This window comes from Tigriopus californicus, chromosome 11 (assembly GCF_007210705.1).
Source record: "Tigriopus californicus strain San Diego chromosome 11, Tcal_SD_v2.1, whole genome shotgun sequence".
Taxonomy (NCBI): domain Eukaryota; kingdom Metazoa; phylum Arthropoda; class Copepoda; order Harpacticoida; family Harpacticidae; genus Tigriopus; species Tigriopus californicus.
In genome coordinates, this window is record NC_081450.1 from 4776319 (window position 1) to 4793262 (window position 16944).

Sequence of the window (16944 nt, forward strand, 5' to 3'; positions counted from 1 at the left end):
GTCGCCATCTTGAAAAAGAAAATCGGGGTCACCAAATATGGCGTATGAACTCGACGAGAGTTGGAAACCGAATCAAAGCGGAGCACACCACAATCAGCTAGCTGGTTAGCTGATCGCCACAGACGTGACAATGAATTGGAGGACATCATCTGATTGGCTCATCTACGCGTGAATGGGGCAATGAATATGAAAACGAAAAGCTACTCTTTATGAAGGTGTAACCGTCATTATAGGGTTGCGACATTGATTTTACATGGCTCTGAAGACTGTTAGTGGTCCAGGTTTAGTCGCTCAAATTATCGAGTTTCGCTTATTTCACCTTTCCTTCTTGTTGATCGTTGTTTGATCGAATTGACTAGTTAGCTGATATTGACCAGGGTAACTGGTAGTCCCAGTATATGTTGAGAATGAAGGCCGTGTCTTGTGGTATTGAGAATTACGGAAGTGATCAAAACGAATGATATTGCAAATGTCCCGAGTTTGAGAACGTCAAAATGGACATCTAAAGCCCTGGTAATGATCACACTTCAGAAGTGCTCTCGAGCAGTGCAATATTCAAAGTGCCTGGTAATGGTCACCCTTTAGACGTGCTCCCGAGCACTGCAATATTGAAAGTGATGTCCACTTTGACGTTCTCAAACTCGGGATATGCACACAGTATCATTACTTATTGGTTTTCTTGGTTAGCTTTGTACTTTAGCATTTGCAGATGGGAGTCATTTTTTCATGCTGTCTCAGCCAGCTGCTTTAATTTATTCCAAAAGTTGGTGAATAAGCAAGAGCTGCGACTTCAGCATTGTAGAAATTTTTCCTCTCATGTGTTTCACTTTTCCTTACGGTGCAAAGACTAAACACACCTAAACAACATCCAAAATTCTTTCTTTTACAAGGACCGATTTTCAGCGGTATAAAGTTGCCTCTCCGGCACGCAAAGGAAATATGAACAAAATAGACAAATTTTGCCCATGACAACCGGTTTCAAAAACGAGAAACGTTTTTCTGCAAACCAAACGCCACCATTAGAAATCTTATTTCATGGTTCTGTGTTCACGAGTGGCCGGAATCTAGGTTTCCAGCCGCTTGTGAAGAAAATAGACATTCTTCAGCGTCAAATTCGACTAAAGTGGTTCTGAGGGAAAATCATACCTTGAAAGCCGGTTCTTGTGAACGAAACTGTGTATTCATTAGCGGTGGCGTTCTTTGCATGCAGTTTATTCATGTTCGGATCTCAAAAAGTTGATTGGCCAAGACATCTTCAATGCGTTTGCCATTTCATCATGCCCTCGCTCGGGCAAGCCCCGCTCTTCTCTTCCAAGTCAAAGGCATGAAGTAGCGAACCCATTCAAGGTCTCTTGACCAATCAAATTTTTGAAATACGAACTTGAATATACTGCATGCAAAGAACGCCGTTGCTATTGCATTAACAGTTAACTCTTTGGATGAATTATGAACCACACTAAAGACCAAAAAGGGAAAGTACAAGCCTGGAGGGCAATGAAGGAACGTCCATTAAAACCGAAAGATGCACCAACAAAGAGCAATGTGTAAGTGGGACCTCGAGGAAAATGTGAAAACAAATAAAACAAATTCAATCAGTATGTCAGTTGAAAAAAAAACACAATATGATTTTATCAACCAATTGCAAAATGAGGCCAGCATAAGATATGAAGACGCAAAGATGCAAGGTAATATTCCGAACCAATAATTCGCATGGATATTCAAACCACGCCCATGGTGACCCCCATGGTGACGCCCATGGATGCAGCGGAAGATCCGTGGATGCAGCGGTGACTGGGCCAGGTTGACCATGGGGTGTCTGAAGCGCTGGGGGCGACATCAATGCCTGGATGGTTGGGGTGGACCAGTGGACGTGGTGATCCGGATGGAGGATGGAGGATCTAAGTCAAACCCAACAAGTTCTAGTCAATCCTCCTAGTCGCCAAATCAATCAACGTTATAAACGTTATCTATTGTATGTCCATGTTTATCTGCTCAATTGTGTGAAACAATTCTAGTCGTTCCGACCAAACGTGTGATATCTTTATGCTGTCCCCCATTGTCCGTGGTCACAGCGTAGGTCTGTGGATGCAGCGGGTGGATCAAATTCGATGGGGCGCACGTGGTTGCGTGAGGACGGCCCGTGGTGGAACAAACGGCCCGTTATGCGTGCGGAAGGGCCGTGATGCGGCAGAGGGATGGAATCCACAAGGATAGTTCATGGACAAGCCCTGGTGTTGTGAGGTTTGATTAATCCTTGGAAGCCCTCAACTAGTCAAATGACAGGGTGGTGTTCAAGTGAAGATCTCTAATCCTAGTCAATTACTGCATTATGCAACAATGTAACCCATTAACGACGCAGAAATTCTTTCCAAGTCCAATTTTACTTTCGCCAACTTCATGAAGTGTTCCAAGTACTCCTAGACACGGGCAGGGTCCCATATCTTGGCCTCAGTCCAACGTCACCCCTATAAACAAAGCCGGATCTAAAGGACGAAGCTGCACTGCAAACGGTTCAGTTTTTAGACTGGGTCTCTCCATTGGTGGAAAAAGGTAATGCAGGTAATAGTTCATGCGGATAAAATATTCAAATTTGTTTGTCTGCAACTTGACGATGGAGAGGGCACTGTTTAACACATTGGAAAGCTCTCTCAGGTTAGATTCGGATCCAATGCACAACTCTATGTCTTAGCCAAAAGCGGATGATAAATGGCTCATAAGTCTTACAAAAATATCGATTCTTAAAACTTTTTCATAACTGATAATGAGTTGAAGGCCTCCTTTATTTGCCATTTGTTGTGGATCCTGCCAACATGACTCCTTGCAGCCTCAGCAGCGAGCATTGAATTTGCCACTGCAAAAAAAGATTCACTATATCACACCGACTTGTTCCACAACCTTATGTAGTCGGATGCAATCAGCCCATCCAATATGATTATTATTGTTTAGAAAAAAGTAAACTATATGTGATATGGTTATAATCTAGCATTCATGCGAACATTGTGGGATAATTTTGGCATACGGAGATACTGGGGATATATATTGGCACTGAATCATAATTCACCCAGTCGTAAGCAATATTTTCGCATATTATTGCATATTTCATATATAAGCCAAGGACACCAGAGGAAGGGATCACCAAACATTTTCCTCCAAGTTAGGCCTAAGCAGTTGGTGCTAAAACTTTTGAATGACAATTATTCGTTTAGCTATTGTAAAACATATGTGACTGATATCATTCTTGTAACCATTGATGGTATGTGCTTCAAACAAGGCGTGTAGTTTGACTAGAACTTACTTCATACTTGTCTTGGAAGTACAATTGCTAAAAAATTCTAATGGGTTGTCCTTAATCAAGCAAGAATTTGCTCTAAATTTGTTCAGTCAATATTTTTTGCTAGTGATATTGTTTGAAGCAAATTGTTTCAGGAACATCTTATTCAAATTTCAAGTAATTTGGCGCACTTGCTATGAAACTGGTTCTCATTCTGGGAATGGCCCCCAAACCAAGAGCTAGGCATTTGGGCATATTGTAGCTCTGAGTTACATATTGTTCTTTAAACTGATAAGAATGCTTCATAATCATAGAGTAATTTTTCTGAGCAACTATGACACGGTTTTTATTTAACTTTTTTGGCTGATTTTGCTAAAAACCAAGTTTACTGGAGTCCAAAATTCAAATTGAAATTTACTGGACAGGACTGTGGTATTTCTATGGGTCCCTTACATAATGCCTGCCTTTTATGTAAACTTCCTGATAAGTGGAAATTTAAACTCTACTCAAAGACGACTCATCCATTTTTCACCAATGCCTGATGTTCCTTTTGTCAAATGGGTGGGCTAAAACAAAACTATCAATTCTCTATCCCAGATATTCTAATATGTTATCTTTGTGTGCGTACATGTACTTGTATTGCCTATTTCATACCTTTCTTCTCTTATTTGTAAGGTTAAGTTCCTCATCCAAGGATAAAATGGTTCTTGTTTTTGATTGTCTTTCTATGAGTGTTTTGGAGCAATTTTTGCGCAATACTTCGCTGATTTTAAAGGCATTTTCATTATTTTGATTAATGTATGTTCCTGGTCATTTAATTTATTCCTTTGAATGTTAAAATTGATGCAGAGGTATTTGGTACGTGAACAAAGTTATATTTCAAAGAGATTGTTATTTACTAAAAAAACACTTAAATGAACTATATAGCATGGACAATCTTACTTTACTAATACTGTCTTAATTCAACACATTGGCCTAACTTGGCGGGCAAAAGAAAGCCGTGTCGTTTCCTCTCTGAAGAGTCCCTGGCTAAGTACGGTTTCACATATTGAATGCCCCTAATCAAGTCATCAGTAGAAATTAAACAACCAATTTGTGTGCAAACATTTAAGCACTTATTTTTGGCCCCTGAATTTGACCTTTCTCGCTAACAGAAACTACAAAGTAGGCCCAATTATACCGGTACTCTATTTTCGGATTTGTTCTCGGTCAATTCAAAACGACCCGTCATATTTTCTGCGTTTATGCTTTCCTCTCGGTGAAACATGGTGTGTTGGCACATGTGCCTGACTTCTCATATCATTCTCAAGGCCTATGAAACGAACTTACGAACGTGAAAGGGGCTATAACTGACGTTTGTCCCATTGTGACAATTTGTTTATCATTTTCACAACTTTTTTTCATATTAACTCTGCATTTTTCGCATTTTTCCCAACTTGAAAAAAAATTGAACAAAAAGGATTTTTTTAGGTTTAGTGATTAGAGTGACATAACTCCAAACTAGTAATTTTTTACAAAAAACGAGGTCGTCTAATTTCACCATCACTTTTTCGAAAAGAGGAAGAACGCTTGATTAAAAAAGTCAAATGAGGTCAGGAACGTAATCGCAAAATGCACAATGTTTAGTGTGCATTTTGCAAGCACGTTCAGTCCGTCGAAAATCTCGGTTAGTTCGAGCAATGAAGTTCTTCTCTCGAATTTCTGAGGCACATACATTAATTACTTTGATGCACTTTCCCATATTAGGTTCGTAAGCTTCATGAAAATTTTGATCGTAATTCCCAGCCTCACAAAGCCATAAGGAACTGTAAGGAATGGCAAGGTACTATATTTCTTGACCTTAAAAAAGCTTTTGATTGCGTTGATCATGGTATTATCATAAAAATCTAGAGTATTACAGATTCCGCGGCAAGTCCATAGTTTGGTTCAAGAACTACCTTTCTGAGAGGTACCAGTATGTCGAGGTGAATAATTTTAGGTCCTTGAAACCGAAAGTGGAATGTGGTGTTCCCCAAGGCATTTTTGCAGAGACTACCGAACTCTGCTTTTCCCAACGAGTCGAATAATTTCAACCCCTCATGTTGCAGCTTGGTCTCTATAACATCATTGGCTATGTCTTCTTTAACTTGCCCAGGTCCTGGTGAAAACAAGCATTTGTTTACCCAGAACCTGAGGAATTACATGTTCATGAAATTGTTGATATATTAAGTTGTTAACTCAAAGATTAAATGCCAAAATTATCCAATCATGATCAAAGTGTTCCAGAAATAAGTCTACCTATATTTCTATATTGACTCCTCAAAGCATTAAACCAACAAATTTTGGACAACTGTATCAAACTTTAAAATCAATGCCCATTAGATTACCATGTTGACAAAAGGACAAAAAAATTAGGTGGGTCTGAAGTGAAACAACCACATTAATTTTGCAAGATGTAGACTTGATGGCGCAAAGAAACAGAAATATTGATCATTTAGAAAAAGAACTATAATGAAAAAAACTCTTTATTGCGAGATCTTTCTCATTGGATCACATGTTTTTTTTTTTACAATGTTACAATATGTATATATTTATATCGTCCCATTCTGGGTTCTGGTGCCGCCATTCGAGGCGACAATCCACTAGAAAGGGGGGGGGGAAGAGAGACCTGGGATCGAACCCATGAACCCGAGCTTAGCTCGGTCGCGCGTTAACCAACTGCGCTAGCACCATCTCCCTTTGCCATTACTTTTTTTCTGGCGAGAAACGGTTGTTTAAGGAATCGCGAATTTGAATATGTTTTAAGTTGCCCAATGTTTTATTTTGAGTTAATATAGCATCACAAAATGTAACAAAAAAAAATCATCGGACTAACTGATATCAAAAAAACACTTAGCATGTCAATCAATTTGTTGCAGGTGGTCATCAGCCAATTTGCAACATTCAAAGTGCAATAGCTAAGTAGCCCCTTTGTATATGTCCATGAAATTTCTACCGAAGGTGCAACTAACATATTAAATGACTTTGACATTTTTGCACTTTTAGTCTGATGTGCCATTAAGTGTGTTTTAAGTGTCATTTTACAGTTTTTTGATCGACAGCTGACTTTCTACAAAGCAAAACTTGAACTTCTTGATTTTATGATATAAAAAACCGTCTTTGAGAGTCTTGAGAGTATAGTCGAAAGTTACCTAGCAACATTCTAAAGACAGTGTTTTCTTTTGGGAAGAAGTCTTCCTGGTCCTTAAACGCAAATTAAATTTAGAAGGGAACTTGATTATGATTAAATGATCACTCTCTGCACTACTGTATCAATGTATGTTGAAAACTCCAGATAAACTCGTGTTGCAAGTGGTTTTCGGAAGTAAAAGCCATGGGTCGTCACACAAATAAAACAAACATTCGGGAAAAAGCCTGAATATTTTATGCTCAGAAAACATTGTTTTCCAAGTATCTACTTTACGTATATAATGAGAGAATTAACGAGGGATGAAGATGGTTTGAGAGTGGGTGGGTGAATGGCCATTTGTGCACATTTGAATCACAGATCATATTACGACTAGTTCTAGCATTGGCCCGACCTCAGAAAGGAGGAAAATTGATTTTGCGTCAGCAGATCTGTACACCAAAAAAGAGGAGGGTGACTGCTTGATCAGTAATATCGACCAACAATCGCGGGGTCTTCAACGAATGCTGTAAGTGACAAACTCACTCAGAATCCGGGCAAATGAAAAATGTCCAATGAAAAAGCTAGACACCAAAATTTATGTACCATTATGTACCAAAACCAGCTGATGAAGGCAAGTGTTCGCATTTTTCCCCGCGCTATGCCAGGTCGTACTCCATGGCCAGGTCTAGCTAGACATCATATAGCCTGTCATTTGAACCTGCTTTTGCAGACTGACTAAGATCATTGGCGAGTCTCTCTCTCCGCGCAAAAACACTGTCACCAGCTAGAAAGGATGTGAAAAATCGGACGACGAAAAAAAACCATTATAAAAGTGGACGTCTTCGCAATTAAGCCACAAGTCCACACATCAAGCATTCATTGTAAAGCATAGATAGTGCAATCCAGTGTTCCGTCCACCAGCCAGGGGTGAAAGGTCCTGACTTATTGAATTCCCGTGGTGAACGGAAACATGGAACTCCTGACCCAAGCACTAGGTAAAAATACCTTGATAGCTCTCAAAGATGGAGAGCACCTAGTACAAGGGCTTAAATTCTTAGACCTATCTTAAGGCCTCCGGTTATAACCCTAATCAGGGCATACGAGCAATAATTCGAGCTTCCTTTATCAGGGCCACAAACAATCATCAAATGACTAAGGATACAAATCGCTAGCTACCTCTACTCCCCATTGGTCCCAGATCAATCTCGATTGTCTGGCATACCTGGGCCAATCTTCAAGGCTAACTATCCTGCAAAATGTGGTCACTATCCTAGTCTACTGTGCATCTATCAAAAGATGCTGATCTCTACACTTAGAGTCTAACACCGGATTCTTGCCAAATCAAAGATGAACTTCGGTTACAGTTCCATCTACTTTATTCAATCGCTCTACATGAAAATGACACTCTACCAATCAGCTGTTTTCCTCGGGTAATGAAAGAGGGGGTAATTGCTTGGCCATGGAAGAGGAAAACATACATGGACAGAAAATGGTTTGATCCTACTTTTTGATGAGGGTGATTCTTGTCCAACGGAGATTCACGGCGATGACGTCGGTTCGATGGGATTGAAGGTCCAGAATCGAATTGACGGAGTATAACTCAGAAGTTGCACCTGTACTCAGCTCCAGAGACTTTTCAACTCGTCTATGCTGGCTCACTGAAGTTCCCCAAGTCCTCTTGACTCTGCACGGCTTCCTGGGTCCCGTCTCCAAGCGTTGACTTTCACTGCTCTGATTTCAAAATAGATCATCGACTTGATTTCCAGCACGTTAGCACAATTGTCCTTCGTTCACCCAACGAGTAGAGCTTCACGATCGGAGAGGTCCTTTCACTTCGGGTGTTCCAAAATAACCCTGTTCTGCTTGAGCACGAAAGATGTGACTTATCTCCTCGAGATCCAAAAGGTGCCTCTGCTCTCCTCGAGCGCAAAAATGTGACTGTCCGTTGATTCAACTTTCTCTTGCAATGTTGGCTTCCGCCTCTTCCACATGGAGGCTAAACGGGTTGTTCCAGGGCCCTTGGTGGACGGCGACGGTTTCTTGGGTAGAACTGTTGCACCTGAATGACCTCTGACCGCAACAGGGATTTTCACGTACCAATGTCCAGGGTTGGCCTCCTTTCGTCAGGCTAGCCACATTGGCCATCAAGGGGTATCCCGGATTGCCGACAATGGATTATGTCTGCCTCTTCTGTAGGGTGTGGCATGTGGGCAACATCTGACCACCACTGGGTCTGAACGACATTTTGGTGACATCGATTATTGAGGATGAGATTGCTTATTCCAATTCTCTTCCCCCTTCTCAAAATGATCACGAGAATGTCGTTTTTGATGACCGAGAATTTCCTGTTTTCTCCTCCCTTCAACCATGTATCCGTTATTCCTCACCCATGGTTGTAGCTGGGCTGACCAGCCTTCTGGGTACTGGAGCTTTTCCTTGGTTATAGGAACGATGTAGAGATTGATTCACACTGAATCACAAAGCTCTTTAAAACAACCGGTTCCTGTGAGATTGCACATCTATGGTCAAGGGCTGGAGGAGCTACTTGTGATGGATCACGACGTCTTCACGAGCATTAGGCTGGCATTTGGTCGACATCTGACCGAAAAACGGACTACACGATGGGCAATCCAACAACTTTGTGATTTTCCCAAGATCATAATATACATTTTCTTAACATTTTGATAAAACCCGTTCCGGGAGCAATCATTCATCCTGTACATCACTTATCCATATCATATTAAGATGATGTACGCGATTGTGGACGGAACATCCAGTACAAGTCACACGCACCCCCCATCATGCAATTGGTAAGTAGAGTTTACTTTGACTTTGTCTCAAGAAATATTGCTTCAACTCGGGGCTTTTTGATTTATTCCAGGTTTTGGTTCTCGCTGCCCTGATGGGTGTGGCTCTAGCCTCTTCCCTAAGGGGATGACAAATTCCAGTTGATGGAGGCTCCTGAATACAACACCTTGACTCATTACAAGATCGTGGAGCTGTACGAGTTCCTCAAGGACGAGCTTGAGGTTGAGGATATGGAGGCTAATCTGCATAAGGAAGGACTCCGTAATAGGCGAAGTGCCGAGGCCAGTCCCTTCTTCCTTCGTTGGCTCTTTGGTCACCGGGATTACGACCACGGCTATGACAACCAATACAACCGCGAATATTGAAGCCACCGACGCCGAAATAACTTCACTAAAAAGTGCTTACGAAAGTTCAAAAATGTTCAATAACATGCGAGACATGTAATTGATTCTCAATTTCAAATTTCAACATTTTGTCATCAACAATTTGTTAGGGTTCTATTTTAGAACTGGCCCCTTTTTTACTGTTTTGATATTTGATTTATGTATATACGAACTAAAGCATCGCCATGAGAAAGCATAGCTAAAAGCATGATCCTACAAAAGGGACTCTGAAAGGCACAACAAGTTGGGACAGACATGGGATGAGCATACTAGGCGCAACCATCCTCTTCTCTGTCCATAATACTATGCTCCTCCTGAATGCACAACAGTCTTAGTCTTACTCTCTCCATGTCAACACTATTCATTTCTTAGCTAGTCTTAAGTTTCACTAAGTCTCGTGTCTTGGTCTCGTTGAACTTGGGGCAATGGCAAAAGCGCTCGCAATATTGATCTTGCAAAGAAGGCTACAATGTGAAATGATCTTAACTGGGTCATTGTAGATGTGGCCCACTTTCAGCCGTTCCAAGTGCTCGATGAGTTGGGTAGTTGTACACATTTCAGACAAGAAACCGTGTTGGTGATTTGGGATTGGATCACTTTGGATTATTTTTTTCTTTTTTTTTGTATTTGGGTGCTAGGGTCGGAGGGATTAGAGGGANGTTGGTGATTTGGGATTGGATCACTTTGGATTATTTTTTTCTTTTTTTTTGTATTTGGGTGCTAGGGTCGGAGGGATTAGAGGGAGATGAGCCTCGCCCGGCCAGCGGAGCCAGCCATCACATCGACCTTATACTTTTTCCGTTAGGCAGTGTCGTGTCCGTATCAGTTTGGCTCTCCGTCTGTGGGCAGGGTTAGCGTCTAAAAGTTTCCTTGAGAAAGGTCGGGGAGGAGATTCGAACCGGGGACCTCCCTCGTATAAGGAAACTGCGCTAACCACGTTCATGGATCTAGTTGGCCCTTAAACAAAGGATTACTGAGAAATTTGGGTCAATAATTTATCCAAGTGTGTCTTAAGACTTACTAGTTAATCAGCTCGTACAAGTTCTTTTTCAAAAGTGGAGGGCAGTTAAAAACAATAATGGAGACAAAAAGAGGACTTTTAATTTGTAAGCAAAAGCTCGGCACAAGAAATATTAAGTGAATACATGACATATTACTACGATGAAGAAAGTGCAAATGGAACAACAAAGGGTCTGATTAAAGATGAAAGAACAAGAATATATTAATTGGCAAATTTGTAACCTTACAAATATGAACCGATAATCGGTTACGCTCTACCTCTTATCCGATATATGTAAATAAAACATCAAAACGTGCGAATTCAGTCAAAAAGAAAAACATATTTGGAATAATAAAGTACAATAACTGTGCCCCGCCCTGTTGAGTACATTCAGAGATTGCTAGAGTGGAACAGACGTCCTCAAAAACTAGAATCATTTTGTCTAAGGCTACATCTATGGACGATTCCTTTTTCAGCATCTTTTCTCCAATCACCGGCCAATGTTCATCTTTGAACTTGAGCTTCGCCAGACTGACCTCTGAGGCCGGTCCCACTCTAAAGCACGCTGGCTTTTGAGTATTGGTCTACCCTATCTCAAGAACTTAATGATCTGAAAGATTACTAGGTGTCACATGTACACACTGGATCAGATCAGGGTCATTAGAAAAAAACAAGTCGAGAACGCTCTTTGCTCTGGAGGCTACACCAACGATAAACGTTATTCTCCACCGATTAGTTGGCGGTGCTCGTTTTTATATTTGTGGCAAAATTTCATAAGGTTTACATAGAGAGTTTAGGGGCTATTAATATCGTGTTGGGTTAGGTTATGGTAAGGTTAGGTTAGGTTAGGTTATGTTTGATTAGGTTAGGTTAAGTTGCGCCGCCAACTAATCGGTGGAGAATAACGTTTACCCTACACCAACATGCTGAGAAAAATTGCGCAAGATCACAAACTCCTCCAGCTTTTCGAAAGACTGAGATGTCGATATCGAAATGGGAACATACCCATCTGGACTAGGGACCCTGGATGCAGAGACCCGCGAGGTTGAGTATACGTCATCAAATTCGAGCGATCTGATTGGCTGCCAATTGTCAACGAACATGCGCTTTGTTTGGAAACTTTCTTAACAGGGAGTCAGTCACTTCCAAAAAGACCTAACGTGTTTGCATGGCATAAGAAGGCGAAGCTTTGAATGATTTATGACAGATCTGATTCACCTTGGGTTCAACCAACATATTCTACAACATTAAAGTGTCTTTTGCCATTATAATTGCATCAGTACAGTATTTCTCAATAAAATATAGCTGTCACGCTGTTTTCTTGCATGTTGCCAGTGTCAATTTGGACTAAAGCACTTCAAAAAAGAAAGTACAACCATATTAAACAAATTAAATTGTAAAGTATAAGGGACTTGTTTCTTGAGAGACTCAGAAAGTTCACAAGCCATAACGTGAATTTGAATAATAGAATGAAATAGGTTTGCAATCTAATCTTCTTAAAGAATGGGTTCAGAAATTATTTAGAAAGTAACAAAGCTATTTTTAATAATCTAACATGCCATATCCATGCATCAGCTTGTCTTTGAGTAAAATTTCGCAGTGTCCTTGAAAAAAATATTCACTGGTGCTTGTCATGACAGTACTCATTCTTACAAAGCGCATCAGTTCGAAATCTGTTTGGAAACTTTTTAGTTCATCTGATCGCTTACTTTTTCGAAGTGGAGCCACTTGTCAAACCTCGCGCGTCTCTGACCAGGGTCTCTAATCTGGACTAGCCTCCCACTCTACAACGCTAGCCGGAAAATTGAAGTCCCGTACAACGAAAACCTTTGAGTAAACTGACTGGTCCAACTCATTTCCTATGAATTTGAGAGCTGACAAGAACGAGCTTACTGAACAAGTGATGGGCCTATGTATTGTCACAATGGACAGATCAAGACCTTGAAGACGACAAATTAAGACCTCTACTTCTCCATTAGACATTTTTACATGACTAATGTGCAGGTCGTTTCTAACATATAGACATACGCCCCCATGCGGAAGAATGGAATTGTCTATATATCACATCGAACTAAATTGAAACCAACCATTGCTAGCTCTTCATCTAAGACCCCTGGTCAAAGCCAAGTTGTTGTCGTGGAAATGAAGGAGGGAGACCTGCCTATTAAAAGCTAGTTCCTAAAGAACCTTGATCTTCTGCCGTCTTTTGTGGAAATAAGACAATGCACATTCAGATAAAGCCCTTTTACGGGCTGATTGTCTTTCGATGGACCAGTGTTATCAAATCTTTGACTCGGCCTTCTAACCTTAAACAATCCTGCTGTTAAACAAAACTCGTCTTAGGCGGAAGAGGGAAGGACAGAGAAGAGGGGCAGGGTAAGTCTTGTTGAGAGACTTGACAATGAGGTTGAGACAACTGCTGTCTCTCCCTCCTAATGCCTCTGAGATGGGCCTTTGTGCATTTGAAATTAAGGCATGCCTTGTGCCTCAATGATCTCATGCACATAAACAGGTGGAAAAAACTACACCCCCGTTTGAAAAATCCCTTCTGATTGACCTTGAGTAGGCCAAACTCTCCCAGTTTGGTACACCATTCTGGGTGAGCCAATCTAAACCCTTTCTCTGCCCTTTTGCATCACTGTCGTTCATGGACCTCTTTGACTACAAGGGGCGTTTCAATCAAATCAAAAGTGTCATTGCCTGGGTCCCTTCTGCCTACACTTGACTGGTTCATCCCACAGTCAAGTAGTGGCTGGGTGTGACCAACCCAAGCTATCAAGGCTTCCATTATGAAAGGCTTGTTGATGAAGGACGGACCTTTCCCATCCAATATCAACTCAAGATAGTTCTGTGCCCCTTCAGAAAGCCCTTCCAATAATGGTTCCACGATCTTTGAAAGCGGGCGTAAATGAGAAATGCAAAGTAAAAGAAACTGGAGACCTGACCAAAATATGGAAATAAAATTCTGGAACCTACCTTCGTCAACTAGAGAAAACCTGTTAGAAATGGACAAGAGGAAAATAAAAAAGTGAAGAAGAAAAAGAAATGGGAGGGCAAGATGGTAGGTAGACAAGTGAAGAACCAGCGTGCGAGACTAAGGACCTGAGGTACAAGTCAAAAGCATTGGCTGGGCGGAAACCAAGGAGGAAAGTACTCCCTAGGGACAGACAAAGAGAAGAATATAGGTGGTCACGTTAGGTTGAGGCTAGCAACAGAGGAGGAGAGAATGACGATGACCTACTCTTGGCTGACCAACTAGCTAGCCTCAGCCAACATGCAACAACTCGACTACAGGAACACTAAAAATCAATGGAATAGAAAGGAATAATTGTATTGAAAATGCGAAACTAAATCGATTATTTACAGCAATAAAAAATCAGCTGCATTTATAAGTACAGGAAATGACCAGATCAAACAATCAAATATTGAAATGCTCATTAAATCAAAAATACATGAAATAACCTAGAACTAGGATAAAAATATTGATAGACGAAAAAGTGAAAAATGACCTGAACAAAAGAATTAAAAAAAAGATGTACGACTAAATACACTACTAGTGATAGGAAGAAGAGAAAGTTGAAACACAAGTGTGTCTTACCTTAAGCAGCCACGCGACCACTTACGCAACACAACACACTTGGACTGGCCGTTTGAAAAGATCGGGAGCAACAATAAGTGCGAGTGCTCTCAACAAACGACGGGACTCAAAATGCATGAAAAAGCCTAGAACTGGGATGAAAATATGGACCAACGAAAAAAGTGAAATACGACATGAACATAAAATAAAAGATAAAAGACGCGACCACTTACACAACACCCCACACTCAAAACCGGTCGTTTGAAAAGATCAGAAGAACCTAATTGTGCGACTGCATTATTATTATTACTATTTCAAATTTCCCGCATACACTGAGAGGCTGAGCCAGCTGAGCTCAGTAAGGATTTCCTGTTGTTATGGCGCTTATTTTGTTGAGCCACATTTCTTTTTTAATTCTTTTGTTCATGTCATTTTTCACTTTTTTCGTCTATCAATATTTTTATCCTAGTTCTAGGTTATTTCATGTACTTTTGATTTAAGGAGTATTTCATCATTTGATTGTTTGATCTGGTCATTTCCTGTACTTGTAAATGTAGCTGAATTTTTTGCAGTAACTGCGAGTAAAGAGTCGGACTGGTCTGATCCCGTAAAAGGGCCTTGCCTAGCAGACTGCCTGAATAACGAACTGCCATTTTCTTGCAAGATAGCAAGCTCAGTTGCTCTTGTAGAAACTGGAGCTTCTCTAGACTTTCATCCTCAAAGTCAAGCATCTCTTCAAGCCTTTCAAGATTGTCGACAAATGCCTTGAATCAATCCATTCAAGACATCTGTCTGTGTACAGTTTAGAAATAATAATAATTTTAATTATAATTTAGGCGCAGGCCCTGGGATATAGTAACCTCACATGTCTAGATTTTTTTGAATCACTCCATCATGTAAGCATTTTAAATGTTCATTATTTTTTGCCACACTCAACGCAGTTATGTCAAAATGAGTGGAAAATGTAGTACGAGTCCCATAGCACAAACAGAAACTAGTTTTGCAATTGAATTTTAAGAAAACTGAAGATTGTGTGGTCCCACAAGCTACTTAACAAAGTCTATTCGAATTTGGTCGTTGACCTTTGGGGTATTGCCATCTAGTGGTGATTTTCCAGAGCATGGTCCTGCAGCTGTTTCTTCCAAGGTTCATTGGTAGCGTCGTTCCTCCCATTGCTTGAAGGGTGGACGGGGTAACCTCAAATGATCGTGCAATACGATTAAGTTCGTGGAGACAAAATTAAGACTGGTATCAAGCTGAAGGCAGGATGACTCGTTAGTGCTCAAACATAGTGCCGGGTCCAAATCTCATTGAATTCACACCATCTGTTGTACAATTCCGATACGTATACGTGCTCGAAAAACTGACCTGGGCTTCAAAAACAAGATACGATATTTCATTTGAAAAAAAGACCCACTCTAAAGTAATTATTTGCAAAAGCAAACTATTTTGACTCACAAATCGGATGGGGTAGTATCACACTTTGAGCACCTCCATTCTGCGTTTTCATCAACTTTGTCCTCTTCCAAATTCGCACAAATACAATGAATCCACAACAGACAGTAATTACATTGGATGTAACCCGATAAGTTTCTTCCTATGTCAAAGACCTGGCATTGTCCACATTTCCATATATCACAAGCTTCTTCATATAGTTTGAGAAATCGCTTTTTGTCCTGACCCAATTCCCTGGCATGCTTACAAACATTGCTCTGTTTTAAAGGGACAACAAATATCCAGCAAGTTTGATCCAATGGTGATACGAGGCATTCATTTAGCAGGCCAGATTGTAAGGTCTTGGGTTGGATTCGGTCTTTAATCTGTTGGTTCCTATTTTTGGGTTGTGGAAACACCGAAGGGGCTCCCTCTTCCTCTTGGTATCTAACTTGGGAAACGCTGATTTTATTGATTTTGAGGAATTGGTGACGGAATCGATTTTTCCCAGGATAGCTCTTCTTTCCTCCAATCCAATCTCCTGGTCAGTCAGCCTATTGCGGAGCTTTGCTAGACTTTGCTGCACTTGCCATTGGAAACCCTTTAAAAATAAATAATTAGTTACACAAAGAAATTCTTGATTACAAAGAAACATCTGAAATAAATCGCAAATAAAAATATTTTGTTCATCTGATTGTTATCACCTTTGAGAATACTTTTAACACAATTTGAAAATCACGGATTATTTCGCTTGTGTGTTCTGCAAGCAAGATTTATATGTTGGATACCCCTCTCCAAAGGGAATATCAAGTACTGGATTAGCCTACCGCATTTAAGATAATACTGGACATATTTTATAGTTACTTCCTGACAGGCAAACACATATACACATGTAGTGACCGCACTCAATCACTTGTAATCTATTAGTGGAGGAATTATTTCATAAGACACGACGATAATCTCCTCAGCGTGGTAATACAGTGTAAGTACATTTAGCTTTAATAGCACAAGTTGTTTATTATCATTGACAGATGATTAACATTTTTTTCCCACTGATTAACTTATGATTAAAGAGATGTCAATCATCTTCACTAGGAACATCACAGGATTGAGAGAGCTCTCATATTGGGCGAGGCTAAAAAAGTTGGGACTGTACAGTGTTCAGAGAAGGTACGAAAGGTATCTGATACTGTACGTTTTCAAAAGTATCCATGAGCTTTGTCCCAACCCAGGATTTAGGGTCAATGCTAGTGACCGCAGAGGCTTAATGTGCGTTTTGAGAGCACCTTCAAGCCTTCGAGAATCCAGGCTAGTTCGAACAAT